This window comes from Tamandua tetradactyla, chromosome 9 (assembly GCF_023851605.1).
Source record: "Tamandua tetradactyla isolate mTamTet1 chromosome 9, mTamTet1.pri, whole genome shotgun sequence".
In the NCBI taxonomy this organism is placed as follows: Eukaryota; Metazoa; Chordata; class Mammalia; order Pilosa; family Myrmecophagidae; genus Tamandua; species Tamandua tetradactyla.
In genome coordinates, this window is record NC_135335.1 from 89,990,831 (window position 1) to 90,008,967 (window position 18,137).

At 37.6% G+C, this 18,137-nt stretch overlaps 1 protein-coding gene across 3 annotated transcripts in view; it reads left to right on the forward strand.

Annotated features, from left to right (window-relative positions):
- The window catches only part of LOC143646204 (uncharacterized), a 140,682-nt gene extending 122,750 nt beyond the window's left edge, over positions 1-17,932 (forward strand). For all 3 annotated transcript variants that reach the window (XR_013157376.1, XR_013157377.1, XM_077115155.1), the window contains one exon: positions 17,824-17,932. The gene's annotated coding sequence lies outside the window, so the exon portion shown is untranslated. The remainder of the gene's footprint in view (positions 1-17,823) is intronic.
- Positions 17,933-18,137: the final 205 nt, after the last annotated feature.

An 18,137-nucleotide genomic window follows, 5' to 3' on the forward strand; every position in this document is an offset into this window, starting at 1 on the left:
ATGATAGTTTTATTTTACATGCTTCAAGTTTCCATGCCAGGAAGAGGCTGAATCATACAGTGAATGAGTCCAGGTTCTGGAATAAGATTTCCAGGGTTGGACACTTGCTTAGCTCTACCTCTTACCAAATGTGTTACCTTGGACAAGTTACAAGATCTCTTGATTTGCTTTAGTTTTTTTTAACTCTAAAGTGAAATGACAGAAGTTTTCACCCCAAGGTCACTGCAAGAATTAAATACATTAGCACATAATAAGTACTTAGAACAATACCTAGGACATAAATGCCTAGTTAATATTAATTACTATTCCTGGTTAATATCTCACATCGGGCCAGGGTCATCGCTAATAAATGAAGATGTAAATCCATCTCTTAAAAGCACATCTAGACTTGTTTTGTTTGTTTTTTTGGCCAGCTTCTTGCCAAATCTGATTTGTTCATCATTGCCTATTGTCATAACATAGCTGAAGAAGCAATGTTCTTAGAATAAGTCTCAGCTCTGTTTTCTTATCATTGCTTGCTTATTTTCATAGCATTCATTAACTTCAGTCCATGCTTTCTTAATAAATATCTAATTCATTTTCAACTTTGTGGCATTTAATTTACTTAAAATTAGGGAATATAATTCACAAAACCATTCAACTTGGTATAAGTAACCTGCAATATTTCACAATATCTTGAATGCAAAGGAAAGTTGGAGGGTTCCATTGGGTTCTTCTTACCTAATGTTGAGTAAAAAAATTACATCAAACCTATTTTACTCGAGACCGCAATCATCATATTCTGTCTCATGAGTTTGTGGTTCAGGAATCCTGGCAGGGCAATTCTTCTTTTCAAGTGGTATCAACTGAAGTCACTTTGTGGTATTCAATTGGTGGATGGGATAATCTGGAGACTTCAAGGGTTTATTCACATGTCTGGTGCTTTGTCTTGGATGGCTGGAAGACTTGGCTCAGCTGGGACTGTCCAGGGCACCTGCATGTGGTTTCTCTATTAATGGTGGAATATGGAATCTTTGGTGACATTAAAAGGAGTGTTGTTAATAAAAGCATCTATGGATAAAACCATGCTGGATTTATATGACCTATTATGTTCCCCTTTTAAAGATTTTAAAATGCAAATTAAATATTAAGTACTTTAAAAACATTATGGTAGAAACAAGAGCAACAAGAGCATTGAGTTTTGAAGGAACAAACATTTCCAAACATAATACTTTGAATACTGTTGAATTGAATGCTGAGTTTACCAAACTTAGAGGTGAAAACCTAGTCCTGGTTTGAGGAAATTCACTTTATCCTTTCTTTTTCCTCTTCATGAGTTCATTTTTATTTTTACTGGTCTTCAGAGTTTTACCTGTCTCTGGAGTAAATAAAAGAAATGAACTTATTTAGCTGATGATTTAAGTTCATGAAATATCTTCACAGTAACAATCAGGCCTGTGCATGCTTAACCAAACAACTGGACACCATAACCTGGCCAAGGTGACCCATGAACTTAACCATCACACCAAAGTAGATGCAAATTCAAATAATAATTCATCAATGCTTCATTGAAAGTAATGCCCAAATATATATTGGCCAATCACATCTTAACTAAATTGAGACCCTGAATCTTGTTAATCAATGATTGCTTAAGAAAGTTTTGAAAGGAAAGTTCTGTATTTGTGAGGATTAATATATTATCTTTTGCATGACATGGTTATAGATGGTAAACAATAACAGGGATGTCTTCAGAAGTACAAATAGAAGTCTAACTAATGTATTTTGATTATTTTCTTTTTTAAAATTTTTTATTAATTAAAAAAAATTACAAGAAACAAACATTCCCAACACATACACTCAGCAATTCACAACATCATCACATAGTTGCATATTCATCATCATGATCATTTCCTGGGACATTAGCATCAATTCAGAAAAAGAAAAAAAAGACAACAGAAAAATATAACAAAGAAAAAAAATTTTACATGCCATACCCCTTACTGATCCGTTTCATTGATCACTAGCATTTCAAACTAAATCTATTTTAACATTTGTTCCCCCTATTATTTATTTTTATTCCATATGTTCCTCTCATCTGTTGACAAAGTAGATAAAAGGAGCATCAGACACAAGGTTTTCACAATCACACAGTCACATTGTGAAAGCTATATCATTATACAATCATCATCAAGAAACATGGCTACTGGAACACAGCTCTACATTTTCAGGCAGTTCCCTCCAGCCTCTCCATTACATCTTGGATAACAAGGTGATATCTACTTAATGCGTAAGAATAACCTCCAGGATAACCTCTCGACTCTGTTTGGAATCTCTCAGCCATTGACACTGTCTCATTTCACTCTTCCCTCTTTTGGTTGAGAAGGTTTTCTCAATTCCTTGATTCTGGGTCTCAGCTCATTCTAGAGTTTATCTCAATCCCCTGATGCTTAATCTCAGCTCATTCTGGGATTTCTGTCCCACGCTGCCAGGAAGATCCACACCCCTGGTAGTCATGTCCCAACATAGACAGGGGGAGGGTGGTGAGTCTGCTTGCTGTGTTGGCTGGAGAGAGAGGCCATATCTGAGCAACAAAAGAGGTTCTCTTGGGGGTGACTCTTAGGCTTAATTTTAAGTAGGCTTGACCTATCCCCTGTGAGGTTAAGTTTCATATGAACAAGCCCCAAGACTGGGGGCTCAGCCTATAGCTTTGGTTGTCCACACTGCTTGTGAGAATATCAAGAATTCAACTTGGGGAAGTTGAGTTTTCCCCCGTTCTCACCATTCCCCGAAGGGGACTTTGCAAATACTTTTCCACTCACTGATCAAATAGCTCTGGGGTTCATCAGGGCATCACCTGGACAAACCAACAAAATCTCATGTCCTATACAAAGTTCCATGTACTTAAGGTGTTCAGACAACTATCTACATAAGTTATATTAGGAGATGCACTAGTCAAAGTATAGATTTGTACCAAATAAACATTTTTTGCTTTAGTCTCATACATTAGTTGAAATTTTAAACTATTAAGTACCATCTATTTTCAGCACACTGCAGTAATGACATTATTTTGTTCTTCCTCATGCAAAAACGTTTTTTAAATTTGTACATTTAGTCACTATCATTATACACTCTAGGCATTCCTAGATTACACCATCTCAATCCTTATCATCTATGTTTCTTTGTGATTTCATTAATGCCCCAGCCCTCCTCCCTCTAACATTCTCATATGCAGCTTCATTCAGTGTTTTAACATAATTGTATTATGGTTAGGTAATATTGTGCTGTCCATTTCTGAGTTTTTATATTCAGTCCTGTTGCACAATTTGTATCCCTTCAGCTCCAATTACCCAATATCTTACCCTATTTCTATCTCCTGATGGTCTCTGTTACCAAGGAAATATTCCAAGTTTATGCACTAATGTCAGTTCATATCAGTGAGACCATACAGTATTTGTCCTTTTGTTTCTGGCTAATCACACTCAGCATAATGTCCTTAAGGTCCATTCATGTTGTTACATGCTTCATAACTTTATTCTGTCTTACAGCTGCTTAATATTCCATCTTATGTAAATGTCACAGTTTGTTTAGCCAACTGTCTGTTGATGGACATTTTGGCTGTTTCCATCTCTTGGTAATTGTTAATAATGCTGCTATAAACATTGGTGTGTAAATGTCCATTTGTGTCCTTGGCCTCGTGTCCTTTGAGTAGAGACAGCATATAGATGGGTCCTGTTTTTCAATCCGTTCTGCCAGACTATGTCTTTTGATTGGAGAGTTTAATCCATTAACATTCAGTGTTATTACTGCATGGGTAATACTTTCTTCTACTATTTTGCCTTCTGGATTTTATATGTCATATCTAATTTTCCTTCTTTTTACCTTTACTCATAGTCTTCCTTTCTACACTCTTCTTCACACCTCTCTCTTCTGTCTTCCTATCTGTCTCTAGTGTTCCCTTTAATATTTCTTGCAGAGCTGGTCTCTTGGTCACAAATTCTCTCAGTGATTTTTTTGTCTGAAAATGTTTTAATTTCTCCCTCATTTTTTGAAGGACAATTTTGCTGGATATAGAATTCTTGGTTGGCGGTTTTACTCTTTTAAAAATTTAAATATATTATCCCACTGTCTTCTCGCCTCCATGGTTTCTGCTGAGAGATCTGTGCATAGTCTTATTGGGCTTCCCTTGTATGTGATGGATTGCTTTTATCTTGCTGCTTTCAAGATCCTCTCTTTGTCTTTGACCTCTGACATGGTGATTAGTAAGTGTCTTGGAGTATGTCTATTTGGATCTATTCTCTTTGGGGTATGCTGTACTTCTTGGATCTGTAATTGTAAGTCTTTCATAAGAGTTGGGAAATTTTCAGTGATAATTTCCTCCATTAGTTTTTCTCCTCCTTTTCCCTTCTCTTCTCCTTCTGGGATACCCACAGCACGTATGTTCATGCGCTTCATATTGTCTTTCAGTTCCCTGAGTTCCTGCTCATAGTTTTCCAATTTTTCCCTATAGTTTCTGTTTCTTGTCAGATTTCAGATGTTCCATCCTTCAGTTTAGAAATCCTATGTTCTGTCTCTTGAAATCTACCATTGTAGGTTTCCACTGTTTTTTTTTTTTCATCTCTTCTACTGTGTCTTTCATTCCCATAAGTTCTGTGATTTGTTTTTTCAGACTTTCAGTTTCTTCTTTTTGTTCTTTCTTTGCCTTCTTTATATCCTCCCTCAATTCATTGATTTGGTTTTTGATGAAGTTTTCCATGTCTGTTCATACATTCTGAATTAATTGTTTCAGCTCCTGTATGTCATTTGAATTGTTGGTTTGTTCCTTTGACTGGGCCATATCTTCAATTTTCCTAGTGTGATCTGTTATTTTTTGCTGGTGTCTAGGCATTTAATTACCTTGATTAGTTTATTCTGGAGATTGCTTTCACTTCTTTTATCTAGGGTTTCTTGCTGGATGAATTTGTTGTCTATCTGTTCTTTGACATTCCGTTCAGCTTTATCTGGACCTTTAGCTTAAGTTTTGTTTAACAGAGGAGAATTTTTCAGTTCTTGTTTTCTTGTTTCTTGCCCTGCTTGTGTGGTGCCTTCCCCCACACACACTTAGGAGGGTCTACTTAGATATTATATACACTAACCAGATTTTCCCAGACCAAACTTGCCTCCTATCAGGAGGAAAGAGTCACCTGCATCGGTTTTCCCCAAGGGTGAGACCCAGCAGGTTGAAAGACTTTCCTGTGAAGTCTCTGGACTCTGTTTTTCTTATCCTGCCCAGTATGTGGCACTTGTCTGACTGCAGGTCCCACCAGTTTAAGATGATGCGGTACCTTTAACTTTGGCAGACTCTCCCTGCTGGGGGCATGGTGGAGACAGAGGAGAGATTGTAGGCTGGTTTTAATGGCTTTAAATTACCAACACCTGGTGTCTGAATCCCTTGATGGAGGGATTCCACCTGGGTGGGGCTTCACCCCTCCCATGGGGAAGGCACAAGCCCCAGATAAGCCCCCAAAAGAGCTCACTTCTGCCTATGCCTGGGGCAGTTGCAGCTGAAAAGTCCTGCTGCTGTATCCAGAGGCAGTCAAGCCTTTGTAGATACACAGCCACAAAAACCTCTGTTTCCTTCTCTTTTTTTCCCCCTTTTTCTGTCAGTCCTGCCCCCTTGGTGCCGGGGCAAAAATGAGCAACCTCCGCTTTGATCAGGTTCACCTAAGCTGAGGGCCTATTTTTAGTAGTCAGAATTTGTTAATTAGTTCCACAATTGGCACTTGATTGTGCCCAGTCCCTGCTGCTGGTAAAGTCCTTTCCTTTCCCCTCTGGGAAGTGGCCTGTGGGGGAAGGGTGCTGGCCGCCGCAGCTTTGGGAACTCACGGTTCTGGGGGGTGCTCGCAGCCGGTCCAGCTGGTCCAGACTGGGGTACGCTGTGTGTCTGGTCACTATCGTGGCTCTGGGAGCTGTTTTGTACTGGTTTTGGTTATTTAGTAGTTGTTCTGGAGGACGAACTAAAACGCGCATGTTGTTAAGCTACCATCTTGACCCCTGATTATTTTCTTTTTTTCTGTTGTATCTGGCACCAAGATGATGCTTTTGTCACAGGTCCTATGTGATTATTATTACTATTAGCATTGTTGTTATTATTTAACAGCAGTAACAATGAATTCAAACCAATTGACTTCTCTATGCTCTCAATAATTTGTAACCTAATATGAAATGCATTTAGTGAAAATAATGACTCTTACCACCTGTTCTCTGTTATCTTTGGAGATTTGCTTTTCTATAATTTAATATTTATCTGAAATATTGAAATGCCTTTAATTTGTTTCTTTTTGGTGATAAATTCAATTAAAATTTAACACAAATTATAGAATAATGTTACTGTTATGATTCTATTTGATACAATTAATTTATTTATCTAGCTATCATGTTTCTGTTCTGTATCTTATCATAAATAGCACAGTCTTGAATATCCACAAAATCTTGATGCTAGTTATTTTGTGTGACAGAAATATATATATATATACTTTTTATTTTTTTGAGTATTTAAATATGCTCTTCTGTTTTGCATTCTCCTTTATTGTTATTAAGAAATAATTCAAAATTTCCATGAGAATGATCATTATTAGTTTTTTAATAATAAAAGTAATGATTCCCCTCCTCCCAAAATAAAACCTCTTAAAACTACTATCCACCTTCCTTTTACTAAATTTTATATTATGGACTCAACTTTTTCACATTCTTTGAGATGTTGGATAATACTAATTACCTTTACTCTCTTCTGATATAACTTTTACTCTCTTCTGTTTTGACTTATAAGATACAAAAGTATGTCTTATTCAGAGGACTTTATCACTCAAACAATACACCCTGGAATAAACGACGGATTATAGTTAAGAGTACAATTATAGAAATGTCCTTTCATCAATTGCAGCATCTTAGGAGTTAAAATGCCAGAGCACAGAATGCTCTTCAAACCAATGTAATTAGAACTTCCTGGTAGTGCAAACCAGGAATCATGTTACGTGTGCTTATTTATCTGCTTTTCAATTTGTAGGAGATTCCAATGGGCAATCAAGTTTGATATCAAATAATGTACTTTATTACCTACAGCATAGTCGTCAGATTAGTAGCTTAGGCATCTCTTGGACACATTACAGCTACAGAGTTTCAGGCTACAACTCAGTTTTAAAGTATCGTCCATAGTGTACATGAGGTATATTCCCCCCATATACCACCCTATTATAACACTTTGCATTAGTGTCATAAATTTGTTATAATACACGAAAGAACATTCGTATACTTGTACCAATATCTATAGTCCATTGTCTACAACAGGGTTCACTGTGTTAGTCAGTCCTGTGTTCTATCTTTTAATTTTTCTTCAAGTAATGTAATGTGACCTAAAGGTTTTCTTATTAACCTCATTCACCCATGTAATTCAATCTTGTTACATTCCCAATAATATACCACTATCACCACCATCCATTTCCAAACCTTTGCAATTAACCCAAATAAAAGTGTGTACAAAATTAAGCATCAGTTACACATTCTCTAACCCCAATCTATCCCCCAGTAGCCACAATTCTAGATTCTAACTCTGTGACTTTGCTTATTATAATTAGTTCATATCAGTGAGATCATAAAATATTTGTTCTATTGTGACTTGTTTACTTCTGTCAGCATAATGTCCTCAAAGTTCATCCATATTTTCACATGCATCAGCACTTCATTCCTTTTTATAGCTGAATAATATATTGTGTGTGTATACCACATTTTATTTCTCCATTCATTGGTTGACGGACACTTGGGTTGCTTCCATCTTTTGGCAATTGTAAACAAATGTGGTTATGAACTTCAGCGTGCAAATATATGTTTGAGTAGCTGCATTCAATTTGTATGGGTACATATCTAGTAGTGGGATTGCTGGATCATGAGGTAATTCTATACTTTACTTTCTGAGGAATGTCTAAACTGTCTTCCACAATGGCTGCACCATTTTACATTCCCACCAGCAACAGATGAATGTTCTTATTTCTACAAATACTCTCAAACACTTGTAGTTCTCTGTATTTTTTTTAAATAGTAGCTATTCTACTGGGTATTAAATGACATCTCTTTGTGGTTTTGATTTGCACTTCCGTACTAGCTAAAGATGTTAAGCATCTTTTCACGTGATTTTTAGCTGTTTGTATATTTTCTTTGGAGAAATTTCTAAATGTGTTGTCCAGTTTTTAATTGGGCTGGTGTCTTTTTTATTGTTGAGTTGTATGATTTCTTTAAATATTCTGGATATTAAGCCTTATTAGATATGAGTTTTCTAAATATTTTCTTTTTTAAGTAGATTGTCTTTTCACTTTTTTGACAAAGTCCTTTGAGGCACACAGGTTTTTAATTTTGATACTGTCCCATTTATCTATTTTTCCTTTTGTGGCTTGTGCTTTGGATGTAAAATCTAAGAAGCCATTGCCTAATGCAGTATCCTGAAGATGCTTTCCTACATTTTCTTTTGGGAGTTTTATAGTCCTGTGTTCTAGTTTACTAGGTGCTGGAATGCAACACATCAGAGATGGATTGGCTTTCAATAAAAGGGAATTTATTTAGTTAAAAGTGTATAGTTCTTCAGAAGAAATGCAGCTAACTTTCAACTGAGGTTCTTTTTTACATGGGAAGGCACAGGGCTATCTCTGCTGGCCTTCTCTCCAGGCTTCTGGGTTCCAACAACTTTCCCTGGGGTGATTCCTTTCCACATCTCCAAAGGCCTGGGCTGAGCTGCGAGTGCTGAGATGAGGTATGCTGAGCTGCTTGGGCTGTGCTACACTGAGCTCTCTCATTTAAGCACCAGCCAATTAAATCAAACATCATTCATTGCAGCAGCACACCTCCTAGCTGACTGCAGGTGTAATCAGCAACAGATGAGGTTCACATGCCATTGGCTCATATCCACAGTGATATAACTAGGCACCTTCACCTGGCCAAGTAGACACCTGAACCTAAGTACCACATCCTATTTCTTAGTTAATTTTTCTACATGGTTGTGCTGGTTTGAAAGGATGTATGTACTCTAGAAAAGCCATGTTTTACTCAAAATCCTATTTTGTAAAGGCAGAATAATCCCTATTCAATACTGTATGTTTGAATCTGTAATTAGATCATCTCCCTGGAGATGTGACTCGATCAAGGGTGGTTGTTAAACTGGATTAGGTGGAGCAGTGTCTCCATCCATTTGGGTGGATCTTGATTAGTTTACTGGAATTCTATAAAAGAGGAAACATTTTGGAGAATGTGAGAGATTCTGAGAGAGCAGAACAGCATAGCCACGAGAAACAGAGAGTCCACCAGCCAGTGACCTTTGGAAATGAAAAAGAAAACCATCTCCCAGGGAGCTTCATGAAAGGAAGCCAAGAGAGAAAGCTTGCAGATGATGTCGTGTTCACCGCATGCCTTTCCAGATGAGAGAGAAACCCTGCCCCTGTTCGCTATGTGCCTTCTCACTTGAGAGAGAAACCCTGAACTTCATTGGCGTTCTTGAACCAAGCTATCTTTCCTGATGCCTTAGATTGGACATTTCTATAGACTTGTTTTAATTGGAATGTTTTCTCAGCCTTAGAAATGTAAACTAGCAACTTATTAAATTCCCTTTTTTAAAAGCCATTCCATTTCTGGTATATTGCATTCTGGCAGCTAGCCAACTAGAACAATGGTGTAAGATAAGTGTCCTCTTTCATCCTTTTGCGTATGGATATTCACTTCTCCCCAGCACCATTTGTTGAAGAGACTATTCTTTCCTAATTGAGTGGACTTGGTAGTCTTGTAAAAATCAATTGGCAATAGATGTAAGAATCTATTTCTGAACTCTCAATTTGATTCCATTTGTCAATATATCTGGATTCATGCCAGTACCATGCTGTTTTGACCATTGCAGCTTTGTAATATATTGTAAAGTCAGGAAGTCTGAGTCTTTTTGCTATTCAAAGTCCCTTACCTTTGCAAATAAATTTTATAATTGGCTTTTCCATTTTTGCAAAATAGGTTATTGAGATGTGTTGAATGACAGTTTTGGTGACTGAAGAATTTTTTCCCAGAAATTTTTTCTTTCAGTCCCTTAAATGTATCATACTACTGCTTTTTTGCTTTTATGGTCATAATTGATCATAATTGGCACTTAGTCTTATTTAGGATTGTTTATCTCTGATCAATCACTTTCATCTTGTTGCTTTGAGAATTCTCTGCTTAGAATGTGTTTATTAGGATTTATTCTGCTTGGAGTATGTTGTGCTTCTTGAACATGTATACTTATCTATTGTTTAAGAGTTGGGAAATTTTTTACCATTATTTCCTCAAATACCTTTCTTTCCCTTTTGCCCTTTTGTTCTCCTTCTCCCAGAAGGATATACATACATCAATGACATGTATATCTGTGTGCTTCATGTTATCTCTCAAATCCATGACATACTGCTCCATTTTCTTCTATTCTTTTCTCTATCTGGCCTTCTGATTGTATGTTTTATGGTCCTATCCTCTAGTTCACTGATTCTTTCCTCTGCCAGTTCAAACCTTCTGTTGTACTCCTCTGGTGTATTTTTAATTTCTACTATTTTACCCTTAATCCTCATGATTTCTGTTTTTTTTTTAATACGTTTGCATTCTTCTTTGTGCTTACACATTGCCTTCTTACTATCCTTTTGCTTTTTATCCATTTTCCTCCATCTCCTTGGATTGATTTAAGAAATCTCTTTGAATTTCTTTGTTTAGTTGTTCCAAATTCTGTGTCTCCTCTGGAATTTTAATTTGTTCTCTTACTAAGCCACATCATACTGTTTGGTTTTTTTTTGTATGGTTTGTAATTTTTTGCTGATATCTAGGCATCTGATTATATTCATGAGGTAGCTCTGAAGGTCAGTTTCTCCTTCTTCTCTAGGGTTTTATTATTGTTAGGCTTTGTCTTAAGGCTCTTCTATGATGCTTGGTCCAATTTATTCTAGACCATTAGAATAGCCCAAATTTAACTGATCGGATTTTCTCAGCTCTTCTTCATCAGATTCTTGCCCTGGATATGCATTACAAATCTTAAGATTGCAATTTTTGTATAATTGTTTCACCTCCAGGCAAAAGCTTCTTTTCTTCTGTTCCTTCTATGGGAATCTTGATCTTCCCAAAGATCTGTTGGTTTCTGTGCAGAATTTTCTCCCTAGCTCCTATAATTTATTTAAATTATCTACCTCAGTGCCCCATTTGCTTATGGTTTTCAATTTTAGGACCCTCCCATCCTGCAGCAATTCATATGACCCCTTTCCCTTTTTTTCTGTTTGTTTTTCTGCTTAGTGTATCCTGCCTCAGGAGGGCTAGATGCAGCCCCCACCAGGGGTCACCCAGAGAAGTTCATTTTGCATTTAGGTGGTCCACCTGATGGTTACTAGATCGAGTTAGTGTGCTACTTGGTAACTGCTCTTCTGTCCCAGTCTCTCTCTTTCTCTTTTTCCTGTCTGGGTCCCTTTTGTATGCAACACTCCTCAGTGGCTTATGTTCCACCATTGGTTTCATGGACTTTCATCCTGTGCCCCTATAATTAAATGGCATTTGCTGCTTTAAGTGGCTTTATAATCTGTTTCCCAGGTGAAAGGGAGAGAACTGGGTCACTGCTTCTTAGCAATTTTATAGCTTCATGGGACTGTGTGAGTGGGAGAGAAGAGGATTTCTGGGTCAGAACAAAACTTTTATACCTAATATTTTTCTTTCTTTGATTTAGCATTTGTGGAGTTCCTCTCCAGTCTTTACTATTCTCCAGAGTTCTTAGCAAGTGGGACTTGCCCTTTAATTCTTGGTTCTCTGGGGAGGTTTTTCAGGTATATCATATGTCACCACGTTGATGATGTCACCCTCCTTAATGTTCTTTTGTATTATGCTTTTCACATATCTCATGTTTTATTCCTTTCCACTTGGACCTCCAAATCAGGCAATTTATGAACTTTTGAGATGGTGGCCTAACCAATCTTAATGTCTTCAATTGTTCCTCATTTAATTGTTTGTCCACAGTTGTGTTCAATTGACTCTTTGAAAACAAATCATCATCAGCTGGCAGAGAAGATTCTATCTTAATTTTAGTAATGATTTCTTGGAGATTTTTCATCTTACTTGAACAACTGACTCATAAACTTCAATTTCATTGAATTATAATCTATCTTTCTGATGATTAAATTAATGTTTATATTGAAAAATTGCTTTGGAGATGTAAAAGGGATGGTCACAAAACAAAATGCAGGTTGGCAAAATTAATTGTTTTATCAGTGAAGTCAAGAAATCCTCAATATCCTTTGTGAGCAAAATAAAACAAAAGATAATATTTTCACCTTCTATTGATTTGGAAAGAACTCTGTATGTTTTCCTTTTGATTTAGCTATATGTTCCAACATTTATAATTCCAACAACAAAAAGATTAACATTTCTAATCACAGCAAAATGCACTTCATGTATTTCCTCAGCAACATAGTATAACAGAATTAGTTTGGATTATGTCATTTTAATAAATTCATAATTTTGTTCAACCAGTAAACAGGCTATGGAAGAACAATTAAATGATATCTTAACACTAATAGTGATGATAATGCAGAAACTTCACTTTTTAAAAAATAATAGAAAAATCTGAAATTCAAAATCTGCCAATTTTAATTCTATGTATTGCTTAGCTTAATTTAAAGAATGAAGTCAGTCAGTATTAAGGAAAAGGAGTTCGTAAGTTTTAGAATAGGAAACTGAATGCTTACTTGTCCAAATTCCATTTATAGGTGTGCTTACCTGGGAGAGGGGTTGTTTGAAAGTAAGTAGATTACATATGATTATAATTAATTTATTTTAAATATAGTGGTTTTCATCTATAAGGTGCTCTTGCTTGTTTAGGAATTGCATAATCTATTAAACAGAGTATTCTAATAGAAAATCTGTGGGTCCCTCGAACTGTTCTGAGTCTATGAGGAAACTTACACATTTTTACTATCCATTCAATTCTATTTCCCGATGGTCAAGCATGCTTCCTAAATTCTAAGGAATACTGTTAGAATACATATTTAGATATTCTTAGAGAGGAAGGCAATGAAAACTAGGCATAAGTATTTCTTTATCATTTATTATCTTAGAAAAACTTGATTGGCTCCAAGATATGCGTTCATACACGTTGTATTTTTATTCATTATTTAAATTACAAGACTAATTCATTTCCATTTACAGTGGTTATTAAATAGAGACAGATCTTGCTGATTTTAACTCCTGACAGATGAATGATAAGTATGGCACTAAACTTTTATTGCTACAGATACAGTAGGCAGCAGATTTTTAAAAGAATTAAACCAGAAATTCTAACCAACAGCAATTTAAAGGACAAGTCCTTCTCTGGGCAGAAATCAAGACAAAATTTTTGCAGTTTTCCTTGCCTCAACCCCTGAAACATTTGTCAGAATATGAAATTCCATTTATACTCAAAGAGACAAATAATCTGTTCTTAGTCCTGTAGGGATTTGAGTGATCTTTAAAGGCTTAGTCAGGAAAGGTCCAAATGACCACATTTTTTCTGATTAACTATCATATGCAGATCACACTGGGTAAACATGAAGATAAAGTAAGAAGTTAATGCAGTCTGGGGTCAATGCTATTAAACAGGGAAGAGGGAAGCCTTTGAGGCTGTAATAGCGGTGCATTTTGACTTGCACTGTTCAGCCGTATTTGGAACCTGTCCCCTGGTGTCCTAGGCAAATAGAAGCTTGTGATTATATGCTTCTGGACAATGGAAGAAAGAAAGTAGGGTTCTTTCCCGAACAAGTATATGAGTTGCTCTGACTGGGCTTTGTCCTTTGAATGATGCAGAGCAAATATTTTAATTGCTCGTATTAGAGAGTTGGCTTATTTTTAGCTCAAAGGCTGTAGGGAAGAGAAGTAGAAGGGATTGATAATGGACAGAAAGTGACAGTATCTGTACACTGCTCAGCCCCATAGATTTGGAAGTTTTAACAAAGCTAAATGGCACAGAGTGGGACAGATCTACATTATACAAACATCAGATCTAGAATACAGTATCCTCTCTTCCAGAAATGTGGAGGAGGAAATGGAGCAGAAGCATCCTTGACTCAGCCTAGACAAATGACAAGGAAGCATTGACTTCTCAGAGGGTCCAAGCAATTATGATACTAAAATGGCTTAAGCTTTGTGTGGCACTGAACAATGAGTCAAGAAAGAGGAGGCAAGTTCATACAAGGCAAATACCAGTGCAATTGAGGAAATGTCCTGACTGGCTGATATTAAATTTCCATTTTATTTAGAAGACTCTTTAAATGTGGGGACCAGATATACATTTATTACTATGGTATGATTGTCCATTCTGATAAGTGCTCTCTCTTGGGCTGAAACTAGTTTTATCACCAGGTATTACTTATCAAAGGCCCTATAGGGTCTTTTCCATTTTCTCAAATAATACCTGCAGGTCGATTTTTTTTTGTTCTCTTGGAAAAGACTTCTTGAAAAAGGGTCTTCTCTCAGGAACACTCAATGCAGGCAGCCATTTTATTTTATTTAACAGGCCCTGGTTAAAGCCCCTAAATTCCCCGATCTTGACTACCCTACTGGTTTCTTACTGGGCACCATGCAATTCAGCTTTCTTTCCTGTGAATCATATACTTTATCTTGTAGAAACTCAAATTGGGTTCTACCCCTCTGATGTAAGGATCCTTGTCCTCGGCCTTGCTCTCTTCTCCATTTTGGGGGCAAGTCACACACCTATAGACCGGGACATGTGTTAAAGGTCAAAGATTGTAAAACTCCCCTCCCCAATCACTGTTGGTAAGCAACTCTCATGGGATTCTGCCTAATCTCATTAGAGTCTGCTGAGCCTTATGTCAGCCCCTTGACCTTTGTCCTTCTCTTGGTTTTGGGCAGAGTGCAGACTTCCATTTCCCAACCAGCCACCATTGGGTAGAATTATTCCCCTGTTCGTAAGTCCCTAATTAAAACTCATGGGTAGTTTTCTATCAGGTGTGTTCTTTGGTCTTGGGTTTGTGCTGGGCTGTATACCTGATAAGCCAGGCCAGGAGACTGCAGAGCCACAGACAATAGGAAGAGGAGCCTGGCACAGCAATTCCAGCTGCCCATTACCAGACAACAACTGAAAGAGGTTGTGGATGCCTGCCCCTTCAGTTCACTGTGGTGCCCAAGAATGCTTCCTCATCAACTCAGTCACGTTGTCTGTGAGCAGATTCCAGTCACTAAGTGGCAGGTAGATTATACTGGGCCCCTTACCTTAACCAGAGGTGAAAAATGTGCTTTTACAGCCATAAATAAGGTCGCAGGACTGCTGCTGGCCTTCCCAATAGGGAAAGCTAACCAAAGAACTACTATACATAGCTTAGAAAAGCTAAGTGCACTTTTTGGAGTCCCCTCACATGTGGACAGTAATAGGGGAACTCCCTTTACTAGACAATTAACCAAAGTCTGGGCTACTGAACATGACATCTTATTGGCATTTCATTTGCCTTACAACCCCACTACAGTGGGGTTTTGAAAGGATGTATAAGCTTTTTTTTTTTTTACCGTTTTATTTGGTTTTATTTATTTGGCCTGAAGAAAAACCTATTTCTCCCCACTCCACCTCCAGTTTAATATTTTGTCAGAGGGAAAGCAGGAACATGGCTTAATTAGATGTTCCATGTCAGCTTCACTGGATGCTAAGTGTCACTCCTGAAAGAGAGAATCTTCATCTTAAACTGTTAATAGTCTGTGGCTTCTTTTTTGTAATCATTGCTGTTCATGCACATAGGGGTTGAACTATCTGATTTTGTCATTTTCTCTGATTGTATCCATCTCCACGTATCAGATTTATGTGAAGGTTTTATTTGAAGAAAAGATTCTGCATCCCTGTTTCTAACTCCTGCTGGACTCTGTTACCAATGACATATTCCAAGTTTGTTCTCGAATGTCGGTTCACATCAGTGGGACCATACAGTATTTGTCCTTTAGTTTTTGGCTACACTCACTCAGCATAATGTTCTCTAGATCCATCCATGTTAATATAAACTTTTAAAAGAGAAGTTGTGCTGGTTTGAAAGGATGTACATCCCCTGGAAAAGACATGTTTTAATCTAAATCCCATTTCGTAAAGGCAAAATAATCCCTATTCAATACTGCACATTTGAATCTGTAATTAGATCAGCTCCCTGGAGATGTAACCCAATCAAGAGTGTTGTTAAGCTGTATTGGGGGAAATGTGTCTTCACCCATTTGGGTGGGTCTTGATTAGTTTCTGAAGTCCAATAAAGAGGAAACATTCTAGAGAATGAAGGAGATTCAGAGAGAGCAGAGCAGAACAATGTAGCCACGAGAAGCAAAAGTCCACCAGCCAGTGACCTTTGGAGATGAAGAAGGAAAATGCCTCCCAGGGAGCTTCATGAAACAGGAATCAAAGAGAAGAAGCTAGCAGATGATGCTGTGTTTGCCACATGCCCTTCCAGATAAGAGAGGAACCCTTACCGCATTCACCATGTGCCCTTCCACTTGAGAGAGAAACCCTGAACTTCATTGGCTTTCTTGAACCAGGGTATCTTTCTCTAGATGCCTTTGGTTGGACATTTCTATAGACTTGTTTTAATTGGGACATTTTCTTGGCCTTAGAACTGTAAACCTGCAACTTATTAAATTCTCCTTTTAAAAAACCATCCCATTCCTAGTATATTGCATTCCGGCAGCTAGCAAGCTAGAACAGCAGTTAAAAGACAAGTGATCTCTGCAGCAGTGGACATGCCAGCTATATCCAGCCTTCACCAGCCTTGAGCAGCTGTTGAACTAGTTTACCCCTGTTGAACTAGTAATGGTGGTTCTCATGCAAGCGCTGCAAATCCAAGTGAAAGAACCAGCAATGCTATATCACAATGAGGCAATAAAAATAACTTGCTCTTGCCTGTGCTTAAGCACTAAAAATTGGGGAAAATAATGTTGATTGGCCATGGACCTGGACAATGCAGCCATGCTGTTTGGGAATCATAAGCCCATGGAGTATCAGAGTTGCCTGAAATTTAAGTATTAGATCACAGTTTATGCATAAAATATGTAGTTAACCTGGAACACGCCCCATACTTCAAGGCACAGTATGTATGACTCTGCAGTCACTTATGCCCAGGCTAACTGTGGATTTGACTCCAAAAAGCTCCCTACAATTGCAGGAAGAAAAAGTGGTGTATCTGTCTATTAATGAAAATTTAGCTTATATTCTTCTTGCCCTTACTGTTTGCAATCAGCTTCTGTGGTATCTCAATGCTGAGTGTGCACTGAATTACCACTCCCGTGTGCCACTGGCCTGCCTTGGATTGTGACCCTTGTGAATTGGACAGCATGCAATACCCTATGCTGAATTCATAATGTTGGAAAAATCTGAAAGAGAGTCTCCTTATTTAAGACTGAAATTATCGATTTTATCAATTATCTGTAGAATGATGCAATTTCCCTCCTTCTCCATAACAGCATCATTTTGTGGAGTTTCTCCGTGTGGAGAATGCCTAGTGTTTTGTTGTCTCTTATGCTGTTCATGAATGCAATATCTACTATAGTCAGTGCAGTCTGCTGTGTGGGGCTGAGTTGTAAGGACTCAGGGCCTGGCCCCTGCCCCTCCAGCATTTTGAGAACAAGTCACACAATCACATACATGACCGGGAGAGACATTAAGGGTCAAAGAACATAGGATTCCCCTCCCTAATTACTGTTGGTAAGCAACTCTTGTGGAACTCTGCCAAATCTCACGAGGGCATTGTAACCAAATCTTGTAAGAACCCGTTGAACCTTCTAAGTGTCCCCCTTGCCATTCTTTCCTCTCTTGGTTTTTGGCAGAGTGCAGACCTCCATTTCTCAGCTGGGCAAGTGACTGTCAAGAACATCGCAAGTGGATTACCTAGGTTCCAAACGTATTTTCCTCTGCCCCAACTATATAACCTCCCTTCAATCAGAATCTACTTCCCAAGATAGTAACTCTTCTTCTACTGGAAGGTATTGCATGTTTATCAAGCTTAGCAGTAGCCATCCAATTCCTTTGTCTTTACAGATACTATTTCCTTCATATTTCTCAAAATCCTGATATATTGTACTAGCTAATGCTTCCCCTTCTACCACTATCTCATCCCAGTTCACCACTATTGGATATTTTA